This window comes from Argiope bruennichi, chromosome X1, assembly GCF_947563725.1.
Source record: "Argiope bruennichi chromosome X1, qqArgBrue1.1, whole genome shotgun sequence".
NCBI classification, from domain to species: domain Eukaryota; kingdom Metazoa; phylum Arthropoda; class Arachnida; order Araneae; family Araneidae; genus Argiope; species Argiope bruennichi.
This window is the reverse complement of record NC_079162.1, coordinates 105,042,918-105,060,781: the sequence shown is the minus strand read 5'-3', so window position 1 is coordinate 105,060,781 and position 17,864 is coordinate 105,042,918. Positions and strand designations below refer to the sequence as shown.

The 17,864-nt window shown below is 26.7% G+C and overlaps 1 long non-coding RNA gene across 4 annotated transcripts in view; it reads right to left on the bottom strand.

Annotated features, from left to right (window-relative positions):
• The window catches only part of LOC129958618 (uncharacterized), a 246,249-nt gene extending 230,378 nt beyond the window's left edge, over positions 1 to 15,871 (bottom strand). For 2 of the 4 annotated variants that reach the window (XR_008783268.1, XR_008783266.1), the window contains exon 1: positions 15,633 to 15,871. This is a non-coding gene — a long non-coding RNA (uncharacterized LOC129958618). The other 2 variants (XR_008783267.1, XR_008783269.1) reach the window with 2 other exon arrangements.
• Positions 15,872 to 17,864: the final 1,993 nt, after the last annotated feature.

The window sequence follows — 17,864 nt, the reverse complement described above, 5'->3', positions numbered from 1 at the left end:
AACTGTTTATCAAGTATAGTTGGTCAGGTTCATATACGTCTCATTACAACCACCTAAATAATACAGCGTTTATAAACACTAAGTATCTACTTAAACGTAAATGCGTTCAAAAGTGAATGCCACACAATCATGAGTCATAATAAATAATAAACTAAACTATATTTTATCAAAAAAATTTCGAAATAAAAAATAAACTTACAATAAATTATTAACATATTAATCAAGTTAAACATGTGCTGAAATGTGAAACTAAATTAACCAGTGCATTGAAAGTGGAACCTCATGATTGCCTGGGATCACAAAGCGACTAAATCTGCTACTAGGTAAGAAAAGAATGAAAAACACTCAATAACAAAAAAATGAAGAAAAAAAAGACTTCAAGTATTAACAAAGTTTTATGGTTGTTTGTCAAAACAGATTTAGGTGTCTGTTGAATGGCCTAATTTGATTGAAAAACAAGATTTCATTATTCCTACAAATGCAGGATAGCTACAAATATGTTCAGTTCAAAATAACAATCAACGTGGTTGTGCCTTTGTTCCGATTTTAGATGTATTAATGGATTTTTTTTCGCCTTCAACACCATGATATGAAAAATATCAACTTCCCTGAATCTTTGAAAGTAATTATGATCCAAAATCAAGAACAGCTTTATAAGATAAAACCCAGCGACTACTTAGTTCTTAGATATGACGTTGTTTTGTTATTATCTAGATTTCAAAACGGGAAAATTTGAGTTCTTTTGTATAAAATTAGTTTCATATTTTGGGATATTTTTTAATCAATGTTTGATTAAAATGAAGGTAAATGTAAGTCTGAGTTGCTACGTCATTCCACCAAACGATAAAAGAAGAATAATCTCTTATTAATATTTAGTTCTATTTAGTTTATGAGGAATTTTCGTTAACAGACCTTAATTTATAATCTATAAATTATATAGAAGTCTTTTTAGTGTTTTTTTTTTTTTTTCAAAACCGTAGTTGGAAATTAAATTCCTTTTGGATGTGGCCCATTTTTTATTAAAATTATTCTTAATCCTATTATGTGAAAATTTATATCAGCATAAAATGTGTATAGCTCTTTTCTTCTAAATTTATCTATGACTCAACGTACAAAATGTTACAATATATGATACTTCCCATGAATAGGCATAAATATTTAAATTAAATTCATATTTCTTATATGATACGAAGAAAAAAATCCATTTTAATGTTTCTGAAAATATATTCCGAAAAACTAATAACAAAGAATAAAATAAATTGTTCTCTTTTTTAAAAAAAATGCACAGAGAAAATTTTGCATTATATTTTCACTACATTTCATAACTGAAGTGAGAATTGAACTCTCAAAATTTAAAGTCTAAGCAACCAAAGGATACCGATTATGTAAAGTATTTTTTTTAAAAAATATCAATACTTTTATGTTGCATATCTTAAAAAAATCGAAATAAAAAATTATGAAGTTCCATAGTCCTATTTTCTTTTGTAGGTTTCTCTTAATATTCACATATCCTTTAGTTGCTGTTTGAATGAAACCGATTCACTGTATTTTTTGCATACGAAAGCCAAGCTTCCGACCGACTTTTAAATCTAGTCTTCCAAATCAAACCTCGAATAAAAAAATAGGGTAAACGAATAGGGGGAATTTTTACGGCTTTGATATGTCGGTCGAAAATAGTGATGGATGCATCGCTGACAGCCAAGAACATTTGTTATGTTAATGACTTCTTCACGCCTGAAGACAGCTTTGATTGTGACAAATAACTCGCAGATCCTGCGCTGGCTGCAGGACCGTTACTGCCAGGAAAGATTAAGCCCCAGAGAAAAGGACGGTCTTGCACCAGGGTATAAATCACCGGGTCATTCCCAAAGACGAAGCTCCCAGCACAAAATAGTGCTAGTAGCCCCTTCGTCTTCGTTCCTCGGATTTCAGATGGGGGAAGAGAGGATCAAACTTTTAGGGGGGAAGTAAAAATTTCTGTGACGAATCGTATAGGAAGGAGACTCTGTGCTAGATTAAACCTAAAGTCAGGAGGGAGCTTCTAAGGCATGAAGGATTTCGGTTCCCTTCATTACCATAAAGCTCTCCACCATCGCAGATTCTTCGTACTTTAATCCAGGCCACATTAATCAAGAGGAGTTACTCAGTAACGCAACGGAAGTTCATTTGAAGGAAGTAAAGCTTTTAAATAAACCGAGGGATTAAATTAATTTTCTGAAAACTTTTCTTGTCCTCGAGAGATAATAACTGAGGATTTCTGGCAGTATTTGTGTTGACTTCACAACACAACGGAATAATAAACGAGTGTTTTGATGAGTGTAATGACAAAATTATCTAGGAAAAACATTAAATAAATTTTAGTTAACTAGGACAGACACTTTTATTCTGAAGAAACAAAAGAAGTAGATGTCTAGAGTACAACTAGAGAAAAATTTCAACTCAATCTTATCATTTTATATGTATAAAAGCAGCATAAATGAAAATTAGTATTTATAAATATAAATCCCACTATATGTTTTGCGCAGCATAGTCAAATTTGGCTTCTGCAATATAAAAGCAATTAATTAATGAATCATTATAAGATTCATAAAGTTTTCAGGCTTGAAATAAATTTAAAATAATTTTGTGACGCTGCATAACAAAGGTAATAAATAATAAATAAACGCTGTGGGAAATTCAAGTTTCCTGAATATTTTTAAACGTTCATTAATCATATTTACAAAATTGAGGCTTTGATACTGAAAAGAAAAATGAATGAAAAAAGGCTTTTCCTTTCTTCCAAAGAAACTATACAAATGAATATATTATGTATCTGTATTTCTTTGCATGAAAATTTCGAAAATGATGTCTTCTAAAAAAGTGACAATAATTTCAAGCTGCTAATAAATAAGTTATAGAAATATTAAAGCATTTAAATTATTTTTTTAAATTTTAGTGGGAATTTTGAAAATATTTGAAGGAGTTATTATTTTTTTATTGTTATAATTCATTTTTTATTTTATTTTATTTACTTCTTTCCTTTCCTCTCTCTAAGAGATATTTTCATAATTTTATTTAGATTACTAATATATAATTTTGTACAGAAATACAACTGAAATTTTTTTTTAACTCTATTGAGGAAAGAAATCTTTCTAATTATATCATCTAACAAATGAAAGCAATAATTAAGGAAATTTCAAATTAGTTTAGTTAGAAACTTTGTTAGATGAGAAAAATCTCTAACATCTTTCATAAGACAGTATCAGGCTAAAATTAAATCAAACTAGATTTATATCATATTGTTATGAAATTCACATAGAAATCTTTAGATTCATGAAATGTCAGTAAAGAAAAAAAAAAGTGAAGACTAAAATTGATATACCCAAGAAGAAGCAAATTACAGACTTTTTAAATGAAAAAATTTTCCTATCTACAATTACAGACAATGCGTTGTACCTCCTCCCCCGCTCCGGCCCAGTAATACAGAAGAAAGTTCAGTCATGAGTTTTTACTTTTGAGTACTTTCTTCAAAGCATGATATCTTTACCTTCAAAGTTCATGAATTAGCATCAGGACTGAGTTATCAAATAGATAAAATAGAGACCGCAACATTATTTGTCCCCGAAATTTCTATGTATGATTTTGAAATGCGTTCTGATTATTTTTTAATTTGATCACTTTAACTTAATTTACGAGAGTTATGCACTCGAATTGATTCAAATTCAAATCAAGTATCGATTAAAAGCTAAAACATTCTAGTAGTTTTAATTAACTGTCTTATATAAGTTATTATTCCATGCTGTTTAAACATTTTGAAAAAATATGTTTTTCTTCATAATTCAAAACAACCCAAATTTGTGCACAAAATCGTTTGGAATGCATGATGAAATTATGTATAAATAATTAGATGAAATTAAATAGAAAAACAGGGTTTTTGTATTCGTCTTGGGGCTGTAGAACTTAAGGCATTTTTCCAATATCTTTATTTACTTTTTCTTCGCTCTTAGATTTTGTCCTGAGCACTACATTTTAATCATTTTTCTGCTATATTCAACTGAAAATATTTCTTGCTTACAAGTATCATTCCATATTTTCCGTTTGTTGCAACTCATTTATTTAGATAAAGATCAAAGTTTTTTAAGATAAATAAATTAACTTATTTTGAGGCATATTTTTTTAATCAACACTCCTGAGTTGAGATTCCAGTACATAAGTCTTTTGAGATTAAATTATATTCATTGAAGACTTTAAAATGTAGAACATTGATCATCTGTTCAGTTGTAAAACTTTTTGTTCGACAGAGTTCAAAAAGCACTTTAAAAAATTTATTTTGTGATACTGATTGTTTCTGAGTTAAAAACAATAAGAGGAAAACGCTCAAAGCATCGAAAACGAAGACGGTGGGAAAACTCAGAAAACTTAAAAATTCAGCCAGTTAGAACATCATCTCTGTGACACAGAATTCCAGAGAAAAATATAAATTAGAAAGGGTCGACTATTATTCTCTAGCAATGACCATGTTTTTTTTTTTTTTGTTGTTTTTTTTTTAGCGGGGATAGTTAAGAAGCTCATAGTCTTGACAAAAAAAAAAGGGGGGGGGACACTAGAACAAAATAAAAACATTTTCCAGTTTGAAATTTGTCGTTCGGATTATAAAATGATCAAGAATCAATATACTGCGAAAAAAATCTTAAAAGAAAACTTTTCTTCATTTTACTTTTTTTGATATCACTTTTACCAGCAATATTATTATTTATTGGGTGGATTTTTGTGTTTCATTCTCCCAATCCCCATTCGAGATAACATTCTTTAAAAAATTCTATTATGTGATAAATATATATATATAGCAATATTTTCTGATTCTGTCTTCAAATACTGCTTTATAAAGCAGGGTTTCAAGGGAATACTTTTATAAAATTTCTAAATCAAGCTAAAATATTAATACAATAACATTAATTCTTTAACTATTGTGTGCAAATAAAATGCAATGCTAAGTTACAGCTTTGAAATACATATATACAACAAACTCAAAAAACATCCAAACTTCTGGTCTCAGTAACATAAAATTATTCGTTATGATTAAAGAATTAAACAAGGTAATTATTCAATTTAAAAGATAAAAATACAGAAATAACTCTATTTATGAGCTTACAGTGGATTTATTAAAACAACTCTTATTAGATCATATATTAAGACACTCAGTTTTAGAGTAATAATTATTTTAATATTATTACTTTAATATTTTTATTAAATATATTTCCGCCTGATATGTTTATAGAAAAATAAAAATTAAAAATAACAATTGAAAATGCCAGTCTAGAGGACGTTTCAGTTTCCTATAAAATATTTGATTTCAAATAAAATCATTTCATAAAAGTTAGTTGTTTTTAACTGCCTTAAATATGACAGTTCAACTTTTTTGGATAATTATAGAATCAGAAAGGAAAAACTAGAATGCTATTTCCAAAATTTTTGAAAAAAAAAAAAAATACTAAATTTGAATCATTATGTTACATATAGACATATTATCATCGTTGAAATTCTACACCATTAAAATCACTTCGCTTAATTTCAAGGAAATTAAATAACTGTTAAGATAGAATAAACAAATACAATTTGTTTATTTTAATTTTTGTAACTACCCAAAACGAGTAAAACTAAGTAAACATATATGAAGAGTTTAAGATAAGACATATAAAGTACCAAACACAGTGTTGCACATGCTTGTAAATGCATTTCATTGATATTTATACCAAAACTTCATAGTTTGGCAAATTATTATTTACATAGCATCCGGATAAAAACAACAGGCTGGTATGGTGAAGGCCAAAGGAAACAAGATAAATACAACGATTACAGGAGATTTTGAAGATATATAGATGGATGCTTTATCACCGACATTGTCATCATATCCGACAGGGAATCCTTTAAATCCTATCTGTGTTTCTTCATTTAACTTTATTGCGGCTATTTATCTTCGCTGCTGTGTTTCCCCTCTCTTACAATCTTGAAGGATATTAAAACGTCAGATATCTAACGCAGGAATAAACGGGCGTTATTTATTGGAAGTGTACATAACATCATAAAAAAATCTTTCAGCGAGTTTTTATATGAATGACTGCAAGTTTTGTTTACTTTTATCATCATTTAGGGTTTTTTAATAGTTCTTGTTGCAGAAAAAGAGGAAAATATATCCAAGTTCTGTCGCTTAGGGATTAGTTCTTTCTTCCTTTTTTCCCCCCTCTGTTTGCGTGGTTTTTGCTTCTTTCTTTTCAACTTTTCGCTCCGACATGAAAAGTTAGAAGACTAATTTGCCTGTAAATTTGTGGCATTCCAGAAACAAAATCCATCATGAAGGATTAGAGAGATTAATTTTTTTAATGGAAATGGCTCCTCTTCTGGAACAGGAAAAAAAAAGTGTTTTTCAGCTTAAGCCAGTTCCAGTGCAAAACAATATTTTTATTACTGAAGAAAATTGTTCTTGCATTTTTTATAGCTTTTGATCTTCCGAATGCGACAGTATTTTTCTCGCTTTTTATACCTGCTTTCGGGATGAATTAGCGAACATGTGCAGGATAGAATATTTTTCAGTAAAAATTCAACTCACAACAGTTTTGAAAGCACATTATTTTGTATTTCTGAATCCTTTTTGAAACGTAGATAATAATTTGCGAGTGTTAAAGTTTTATGCTTATCAAGAAAATAAATTTCTCTTTTAAAAATTGAGTCGGTTTTTGCTTTTTTTTTTTTTTTTTTTACCAGCACGTTTCGAATAGCTTAAAAAAAACATACCGGAACCACTTCAAGTTTTATTATGATTATGATAATGAGTTAAAATCATGAGGAAAAAAACATTGCATTTTCAAAATATTTGAATTATCACTCATTTAGCAAAAAAAGCTAGTTTTTCTTTTTTGCTTTGCATATGTTTTGAAATAAAACTATTTTATTCTTTCACTTTCTTCCAATTTACTTTTTAAAAAAATTCTAAGTTGATCATTCCACAAACATATGAAATTTATGAATAATTTATCCAATTATTTTCTTTCTATCAAATGTTTATTTTACTTATTCTTATAAAAAATGAAAAAAGATTTTGAATGGTGTTGCCAAAATTTAAGATATATTATAGTAGCAGCCATTACACTGTGCGGTTTTATTATGATAATAATAACAATGAAACTAAAGAGAAACTCAAAAAAATCATCTGAATTTCTAATTTTTTAGAATTTTCTTTTTAGAATCTTAACAGCCCAAGTAAATATAGAGGTAAGGGGAATAGTGTCTCTTTTCCTGAATATTGCAACAATAAAAAAAAAGTTATTTGTTTTCAGAAAATTTGAATGTATATGTATATATATATAGGGTTATTTTCAATAACAATCTAACCCATCCATGTGTTTGAAAACATTTCAAGTACAATGAATCATATTGTTATTAAATAAAAACTCTCAATGCATCCTTTTCTGAGGTCATTAACTGTAAATAACATAAGTACTTTACGTCTCACTTCTCAAATACTCTAAAAATATTTTTAGAAAATTATTGCTTTCGTTTTCTTTGTCTTGAACTTATCTTTTAATGATTTTATTACTTACTTTTCTTATCTTTTTGAACTTATCTTTTAATGATTTTATTACTTACTTTTCTTATCTTTTTGAACTTATCTTTTAATGATATTATTTTTAAAATATTTTATTAAATATTAAAAAAATTAAAGATAAAGTTGTACATTGAAATATTTAGTTTACAATAAATTACATCACAAGAACTGACAGCATTAAAATGTTAGATTTTGTTTGATGTATTAAATTATTTTAATTTTATCACATTATCGCATATTGATTGAATACATTATTTTAAACATAAATTCTAAGAATTTTATTAAGATATGATATGGAAATACAGAAATATTTCTAACTTCTTTTAGTAGCTCATTATTTTTATTGGTTAGGAATTTCATTCATATGATTTGTACATCAGGAATCAACAAATAATTATGATAGTCAATTGTGACAAACAGCCTTTCTTTAAATATCAGGTTTTTAAAAATGGGATATCAAAATGAAAATTGACAAAGGAATCTTAAGTGTAATTTCGGTTCAATGTATGGCACTAATAATAATCTTTCGAATTTTCATAAAATGTAAAATTAAATCGTGCCTGTTCTTCTTTTACTACTTATTAAAATCTGAGACGAGTTCCAATTACATTACCTTTCGCTCGTTAATGAAACGAATAGAAAATTCTAAACAAACTGGTCGCATTTGCAACAACAACAACAAAAAACCTTTTAAGATAATTTAGAATAAAGTAGACACACACACACACACATATATATATGTGTAAATCATTATAATTAGCAAGATTTAATCATCTCTGAAGTACATATATTTCACTATTAAAACTCTATTAGTGATTGCAATTAAAAAAAAAACATTTTGCTTTCATCAATTTTGGTAAATTTTTGAAAGAAACTTAATGTGTGTCGCATCATAATACTTTCTAAAAATATTAAATTCACGTTCCAAAACTAATGAAAAAAAAAAACTCTTTGGATCTGATTTAGAAATGAGAATTATAAACATGTCTATTCCGTATTTATTCAATTTTTTTTATTTATTCTCTTATTATCGGCCATACTAACTAATTTTAAGATGAACTTCGAATTACATGAAATTCGGGAATTCTCAAATGAGAAAAAAATATTTTCTTTTTGAAATTTGGAATTTCCAAGATTTATAAAATATTTAGCTTATACTTTCTTTATTCCCAGACATTCAACAAGAATGTGCCCCAATATAATTAATCATTTGTTTCGTATGCATATTCAAAAATATCATATAATTAATCTTATAGCACACTCTTCGATTTAAAGCTCACATAGAAGCTAATGGCAAACTAAAGACTATACAAGAGAAAAATCTACTTGATTAATGACGGTTTGGGACACTGTTATAAGCTTTTCAGTCTTCGAAAACATTTGAAGTTGAGAAAGACACACAGGATCACTCCATGACAAATGTTATCATTAACTCCCCACAATATCATTAGAGTACAGTTTGGGATCCCTTCGAATTTTGTGAGCGAAATCCGAGGGGTATCTCCCCCTCAATCCAGACCCTATTATCGTTATCGGAATCCCCTAATTCCTCGCATTCTGATTACCTGATCATCTGTTTCCTCCCCGAAAGATCTATTTCTTATTGGCTACTCGATAAACTCGCAGACGGTCGCTTCGATGAGCTTAGAACGACTTCTGATTTCATCACGTAGGCATGCAATTGAACCTGGAAAGGGGAAAAGGGGATCTGCAAGCGATTGCTACTGAGATACTACTTTTGTACAATTTCAGCAAAGCGATTCTAGACTATGAGAATATTGTTCCAGGAATTCATTTCAAACATGCGCCCCTTTATTATAGTATATATTAAATCGGTTATAATTGTTCAATAAAACATACATATACAAATATATTAATCATTAATTAAATTTCAGCTTTTGATATTATAATAGAAAAATTATTAAGAAAAGAACATGCGAAGTGCAAGAGGATAATATGTGATCAAATTTGCCCCAATTATATTAGTATTAATTTTATAGCCTTGTTTTATATTTATAAAGTTCTAGAGATACATGAACGCATGTATGTAATATGTGCCCATCTTCCAGTTATACAATACATCAATATTTTTTCTTTATATATTTTGAAGCAATAATTCGAAACGATAATTTTCCGTGTTTAAACTTCAAGGAGAAATGCACGGTACTTTCTTAAACCTATTTTGAAGCTTTCAAGATATGTAAAATCACGTATAAAATTAAAGTTTGAGCCTATTAAGAGACATATAAATTTAACAAAGATAATATATATATATATATATATATATATATATATATATATATATATATATATATATATATATATATATATATTATAAAGAATAACATTTATAAAATGAATGTTTAAAATAAATTAACAAAGATTACATAAGAAAGAAGAAATGAAACCAAAAATAAAGTTCAGAATCGATGTGAATTCTCACAAATCTCCCTCATAGATTTGTTTCTAATGTTGAGTTAACAACTTAAAATCAAATATTTCAAGCAAAACTAATGAAAAGTTTTAATTTAATAAGTGGCTATCAAAGATAGGAAGACATGTTACATTTTAACAATTATTGCTTTTTAAAAAGTTTACGAAATTTGAATAGAAAACCAAGATGTAGTTTCTATCGATTAAAAATATTTGAAGATTTTAAACAAAATTATTATTTTTGAAAATAATAATGAGTTTTCCAAAGAAAAGTTTTATTGCAATGAATCATTGAATAGAAATTTAATCAAAAACTTTAAAATGAAATAAAAAGCAAAATTCATAAAACAAAACTGCCCACTTAAAAAATTATACAATTGATTTTGCTGTATTTTTTGTGAAATTAAGAGTTACATTGTTATAGATATTAATTTTTACTCTTTGGGAAATTAAAAATTTTCTAAGTATTACTTATAAGTTTATTTGCATTTAATCTGAAGAAATTTCTGTATACTTTTGATTGACTATTTTAAAACATTTATACATTTTCCTTGTAAAATTCATTTTCAAAGTTAAATAAGTAAATTCTTGTGAAGTATCATATTTATTTATTAACGACAAATGACCCTCTTCTTAAATTAGAAAAAAAAAACCTTCAAAGATATTTTAAGCTCTTCTTTCTAAAATTTTGCAAAAGTAAAGACATTTCTTCGGCTGGAAAAGCAAATACCTATCTGCAAATGCTCCTTTGCAAACGGGCACTCAATATATGCTCCCTTTGTTTCTTGAGATCTGGACCAGAAGTTTGAAAAGTATATGGATGTGGCGGGTAAAGAGCGGAAGTAATGAAAGGTTTAGATCATACTGTATCAGATAACTCCTCTCCCTGGCAGATCGATTTTCCTGAAAATTGATGCAAATGCGGCTCATTTTCTACCAGATAAAGAGGAGCTTCAGATACTGTCTTGATTGCAATTATTCATCACAATTGCCCCTGCTCGAAATTCGGAGAGAAAATGAGCAGTTTGGAAATAAAAAAAATTGAGAACCATTTAAGTTTCATAAAATTTAGAACAAATTTGTTGATATTTTATCAAAGAACTGATTAATCTGAAGTACTGATAAATCTTAGATATATTTCATATATTGAAAAACTATGATGAAATCAGCATTATGATAGCTAAATTTGGTAATTTATTCTCTTTCAATTTTCTTGAATTAGCAGAGGCGATTCTATTAGCCATGTGTTTAGAGTAGTTCAGTAAATATTTCATAAGTTAAAGGCATCACATCAAACCCGACTTAATATATTATCAAATTCAGCTTAGTTTCCGACGTGATAGCTATTATTTAACTAAATGAATGTTTTATTTGTCACAAAGCAAATAATACAAAAACTCACAAAGGAATATAAGAATGAACTCTCTCTTTACAAAGGAGCTTTAAAAAATCTTCATGTGATGATTTACTGTTTCTGCTTTTTTTTAATAAATGAAATCCAGAAATTTATTTATCATTTTAAAATGATAATGGATTTCTTGGACAGCCATCATTATTAAACATTAAAAATATACAGAATTCATTTGTTTTTCGGTTTAAAATGCCTTTAACTTATGAATTATTTTTTTTAATAGCTCAAAGTTTTAAAACTCTTTATTTTTGAATTCCTACTATTAGATCACACTCTCCCTATATATATATTTACATATCTTGTTCAAATTTTAAATCGTTAATAAAATACTTTTTATTCATCCACTCAAGTTCAAATACATTTTTAAAACTTGTCGTGGAGGACACTTGATGTTAATACAGTTTTTTCAAATATTAATTCATTAATTAAATTTAAATAATTTTTAATGTTTTATGCAGAGTTTTAGCAGTTTGTAATGAAAATTGAAATCAAGAGGCAGTAGCTCAATCGGTAAAGTGCAAGGATTTCAGTATTTTTCACGTGAAGGTGAAGAATGCAAGTTCAATTCTTTGCGAACATCAATATTTTTTGGATACTTAATAATTTTTTGATAATTATTTAATAAAAAGTGACTAAAATAAAATTTTTCTTTGTTGACCTAAGTAGGAATTGAATTGAATTTTTTTTATATTACTTGTTTAAGCGACAGCTAACTAAACTGACATTCAATGAATGTTTATTTGTTACAAAGAAAATAATACAAAAATTCACAAAGGAATATAAGAACGAACTATCTCTTTACAAATGAGCTTTAAAGAACCTTCATGTGAGGATTTACTGCTTCTACATTTTTTTTTTAATAAATGAAATCCTGAAATTTATTTATCAAGTTGGAATGATAAAGGATTTCTTGGACAGCCATCATTATTAAACATTAAAAACCTACAGAATCTATTTGTTTTTTGGCTTAAAATGCATTAAACTTATGAATTAAATTTCTGAACAGCTCAAATCTATTTGTTTTTTGGCTTAAAATGCATTAAACTTATGAATTAAATTTCTGAACAGCTCAAATCTATTTGTTTTTTGGCTTAAAATGCATTAAACTTATGAATTAAATTTTTGAACAGCTCAAAGTTTCATAATTCTCCATATAGGAGTAAAGTAAAAGATTCCTAGAAAATCATTAATTCACTCGTGTTTAGAGCATCAAAATCGTGGTAACGCTTATAAAATCGTGCCACTATCACTGTTCGTTTAAATTAAAGGCAAACATTCTTGCAACTGTAATCCCCCCATTTGCAAATTAGTATAGCATTTTTCTGATATGATAGTTAGCATTTTTTCTTTCTAATTTTCGTATTTGGTCCATTGAACATTGGTTGTAAAATTATCTTGCTATACATGATTTTTGCAGTTAAATAAGAGAAGGAAGATTGAAACCTGGGTTTTCAATTCTAAGGTTTCACCTTGATGGTTGGTAATACATATTTGCAATTTTTAAAAAATTACTTATACATGTTATGGCTTGTTTATCAAAGTATTGATAGAAAAAAATGAGGAAAGACATTTTTAGCAGAAATTTTATGATTTAATTCTAACTTAAATATAAAATCAATTCATATAAATTGTCAAATAATTGATATTTGTATGAATTTAAATTACAATACAGTTTATAAAAAACGAGCAGCATTTTTTTTTTTTATCTCTGATTCATTATTATGAAATATTACTTCAGAATAGAAGCAGCAAACCACAAAGAACAATTATTGATTTTCGGAATTAAGAAAATTTTACTACACACACACACACACACACACACAAAAATGAATGATGCATAACCAATTTACCATAATAAAAGCTTTTCTAAACTAAAACAAGTCTTTTAACAAAATTAGTTCTAAATTCTAATATATGTCACAAGAGTTTACATTCGTGTGCATTTGTAAATACTCAGATCAGTGAGCCAAGCAACATAAATATGTTATATGTTTATTTCAAGATAAAATTGATATGGAACAGAAAAACTTATTGTAATATCCTTAAGGATTTAGTTACAATCAGTCAATAAATTAAAACTGTCTCTAAATTATGTAATTTATATTTTTACAGGTATGAATAAATTGAATTTTTTACCTAAAGCATGAACGAAAGGCTTTATTTTCTGTTTTTAAAAGGAAATACGAAAATTCAGACATACATATCAGAAAAATGAGTCTGTTTTAAATAATGATATGTCAAAATTTCATGTTAGCCTTTATCATAACAAGCATTACAACTAAAATTATGCAAATTCAAATGCAGCTGCTTGAAATTTTTAACTTTATGTTTATTTAACGATGATACTTAAAATCTTCAATAAGTCAAAAAAGTTTTCCACAAAAAGTTTCAGTGAATTTTAATTAAATCTATTTTTCAGGTCTACTTTTAAACTAAAATTACCCAAGGCATATAAAATTATTCAATTGATAAATGTATGTAATTTTGATTTATGCATGTTAGCTTTGTTTTTCTCTTATGTGCATGTTATCAGTTTTTTTCTTTCTTTTTTTTAATTTTTTTTTTCAGTATGTGATTAATTCCAACTAGTTTTTAATATTCTTTTGAAAACTGTATTGAAAAACAGCCGTGTCTTATAAAAGTAATTTAACTATTAATATGTATATTAAAGTTTATTTCATGTTTCAATCCAATTTTTACTGTTAAAGATATTTTAAATGTATAAAGTAATATCATTCAGTTTTTCAATAGTAAAATTTGCCATTTCTTTTATTTTTTTTATCTAGGTTCAAAATGCAAATGCTAATTTTAAGAATGATAAAATAAAATTAACTAATTCATGCGCTTTTCAATCCTGTTTGAAAGTTTTATATTTCTATTATTTTTTTAAATTAAAGTCAGGATAGGTTTGGGCATTTTTTCCAAATTTATTTGTTTGTAAACATAACTAAGATTGCAGAGTTGTTTATTTATTTATTTTGTTAACTGTATTTTTCAGATCTTAATGTGCAAATGACTTCAAATATATTTCGATTAACTTTATTGTAAATTCTATATTTTTAATTTGTTAAAGAATAGGCTGCATTTTTAAATATGTACGCTGCACAGTTTTGTTCAAAATAAGTTAAATTATAAGAATTGTGAATTATAAGTTCTGTTGCAAGTAAAAATAATTTCAAGAAGGATGTTGTAAATATATGTTAAAATAATTCATTAAAAAAATCCAGTATATGTTCTAATTATCTCAAAAGTGCATTTTAATGCTGTAATGTATGAGTGTGAAAAAGAGGATTCATAACAAAGTACAAAACAAAGTAGAAGTGCAAAGCATAAAATGATAACAAAAAGAAAGTTGCATTTAAAGCTCTGAAAATGACCTGTTTTATTTTTTATTTTCTGCATATTTCGAGTTATTCAAATTATCGAACATTTACTAAATGAATTTATTTTAGAATAATAACGCTTACTGAAATAAATAATTTAAAAATTATCTTTATTTTCGAATGATATCTTTAAAAAAATCAATAATGCAGTGGAATTGAAATAGCCGACCAAAATATCAGTTAGTTCAAACAAAAATAAATACAACTGTTATTTTAAAGAATATCATTTCAAATTATTTTGCCTGATTATAATTAAAGCTATTTTTATAAGCAATACTATTAGAAGTAAGAAAGACGCATTATTTTATTCTGTTACGACAAATATTTACTTCGCTCCGTATTGCTTCTTAAAAATAATAGATAATGTTCTCAGTAATAATAAGCATATTATTTAAGACCAAGATGATTTTTTAAAAAAGCACTAAATATAGAGCAGGTATTTTTAATTCAAAAACTCTTTAATTAATTCTAATAAACAAAGAGCGAGCAGTGATTTCTATTCATCTCCTAAAATTTAAATACAAATGTTAAACTTTCCATGAAACTTACATTCTCTCTAGACTGCATCACGAAGAATTAGAAATAAGAAAGTTTTCTCCAGTTTGAAGAATAAACGAATCGCGTTTATTTGTGTTTGGCGAGCTGCAGCAAGCGCCATGTTGCCTTCCTTCCTCTGGCGTCACGCAACTAAAGGGAAAAGGAACGCCTTTGAATTTTTTGTTGCCATGCAGCAACTTTTCTCACTCCTGCTTATTGATGTAAATATATTTGTAAGTGTCTCAGAATGCAAAATGCATTAATGAAGCTTAAAATATCGACTTACTTGGTCTGTTTTTGGCGGCAGAAGCGTCAGGTTATCCTCTCATTCTTTGAGTAGATGTAAGCTGGGCGTACAGGCCTTGCCATTCATTGGCAGACGGGTCGAGGAGAAGCTTTTTGCTGCTATTCGCTGGGAATCGATAATCACCTTGTATGGCCACACATTTCACCTCAGGGCTTCTTACGTTTCACATTCCTTCTCCTGTTCTCTTACTAATTTCGAAGAAGGAGAAGGATCCACAGATTACAAAAATAGGAAGCCGACAGAGAGCTGTAAAAGTCCCCGAAAGAGAGGGATAAAGTATGAGAGAATATATGAATAATGAAGTAGATTTTTTTCTTCGTTTTTTGGATTCAGAGAGCGAATCAAAAGTGATTAAAAAAACTTGAAGAATTAAATGAATAAATGAATGTTTAAGATTTGCTATTATTTTTAAAACACATTCCTTTTACTAAGTGAAACATAAATTAAATAAACAGTAAAAAACTAATTTTATGAGAAGCATTGAATAAATAATATATGATAATGATATATAAAGAAAAACGAATTGTATTTAATAATAAATTTTTTCAGTTAACTTTAAAAAAGGGAATTTTTAAATGTAATTTATAAAATTATTTAGATAACAACTAAGAAAAATGCTTTTCCTTTCTGTTTAGAAGTATTTCACCTTTTCTTTTATTTCTATTTAAGACAGGGCATAATTTAAAAAAAAAAAAAAAAAAATTCTTTTCTTTTCTTTGCGTTTTTATCAAACAAAATTTAGTGGGGGAAAAAAATGTATAAAAACTGAAAGCATTCTATTTTTGCAAATAATAGCATATTATATGCTGGTTATTATGAGTAATTGCACAAATGATCATCAAAGATCAGTAAGTAATCATTTAAAAAATTATTTACTTTGCTTTCAGGAAAATAAATTTTTAACGACGGATAAAAAGAACTTGAAAAATGATTTGATTTCTATATATTTCTATGATAGTAGTCACTATTATACGCATAATGAAAATTTACCTAATTAGAAAATACAAGAAATCCCGAATTCTTTTTTTCTTTGCTGCTCAATCAATTTTTTTTTCTTAGAAATGACAGGAGTTTCTTCAATTTTTTTTTTTTTTTCTTTTAATCCCAAAAAGAAGATTTTCACATTTCCCTCACCAGCTAAATAATAAGTAGAAACAAAAATGAATACTACATTTTTCGTGATCTGAACTTATTTTTAAAATAAGCAGGAAAAGAAAAACTCAGTTTTTCTTTTGGAAGCCAAAGCTTGATTTTCAATTCATACATATTTAATCATAATATAGTAAGTATCTTAAACATATATATATTTATGTTTATGTTTCAATTAAATATGTTGTTTATGTTCAGAAAATATGTTATTCTGTTAACAGTTAAATATTTTTAAAGAAATAACAGCACACATTGATGATTATAATATGTTTATTTATAACAATAAATAACTTGTTATAAAATTTCTTTCCACTATTCAGGCAAGTTAAATACTTTTAAATAAACTGTTTCTGTTTTCTTCAGCAGTTTATTGCATAAGAATATTTCTTTCATTCATTAATATTTATTTCGATTCATTTTACTAAAGAAAATAAAATTAATAATTCAAACCTTATAAAAACAACAACAAAAAATGTTGTATTGGTTTTGTTATGTTTAAAGTTATGCACAATTGTGTTTAAATCCTTGTATTCTCTCCAGTTTCAAACAAAATTCGTATGATGTGCAATTTAAAAAATCTATGTTAGAATTATTTTATGTAACTCATTATAATTGTATATTTTCTATGCTAGACATAACTAGAAATTGGTTAAATGGTCTTTTAATTACTCAAAGAAATGTGATATAAGAAATTTTAATGCGATTTGGTTAAACTTTACTGGATAAAAAAATAAATAAATAAACAAGGAAAAAAAAGCATACCAAGAACTTTTCGTTATTTTTAGTTTTTTTACATTTTTATCTGAATTAATTATTACATAATATTCTCTACATTTTTTCAATAACTATAAACAACTAAATATAACAACTATAGTTTGAAAATTCTTTTACTTATATTATCTAGTTTAATTTCCATTTATCAAATCACAGTCTCTTAAGTTATGAAAAATTTAATTTATATTTTCAAAAAAAAAAAAAAATACATACCTGAAATGTTTTTGAGAATGTAACAGTTTTTAAAACTTCTATTTTCTTTTACGTGCCGAAATTTTTACTATGATT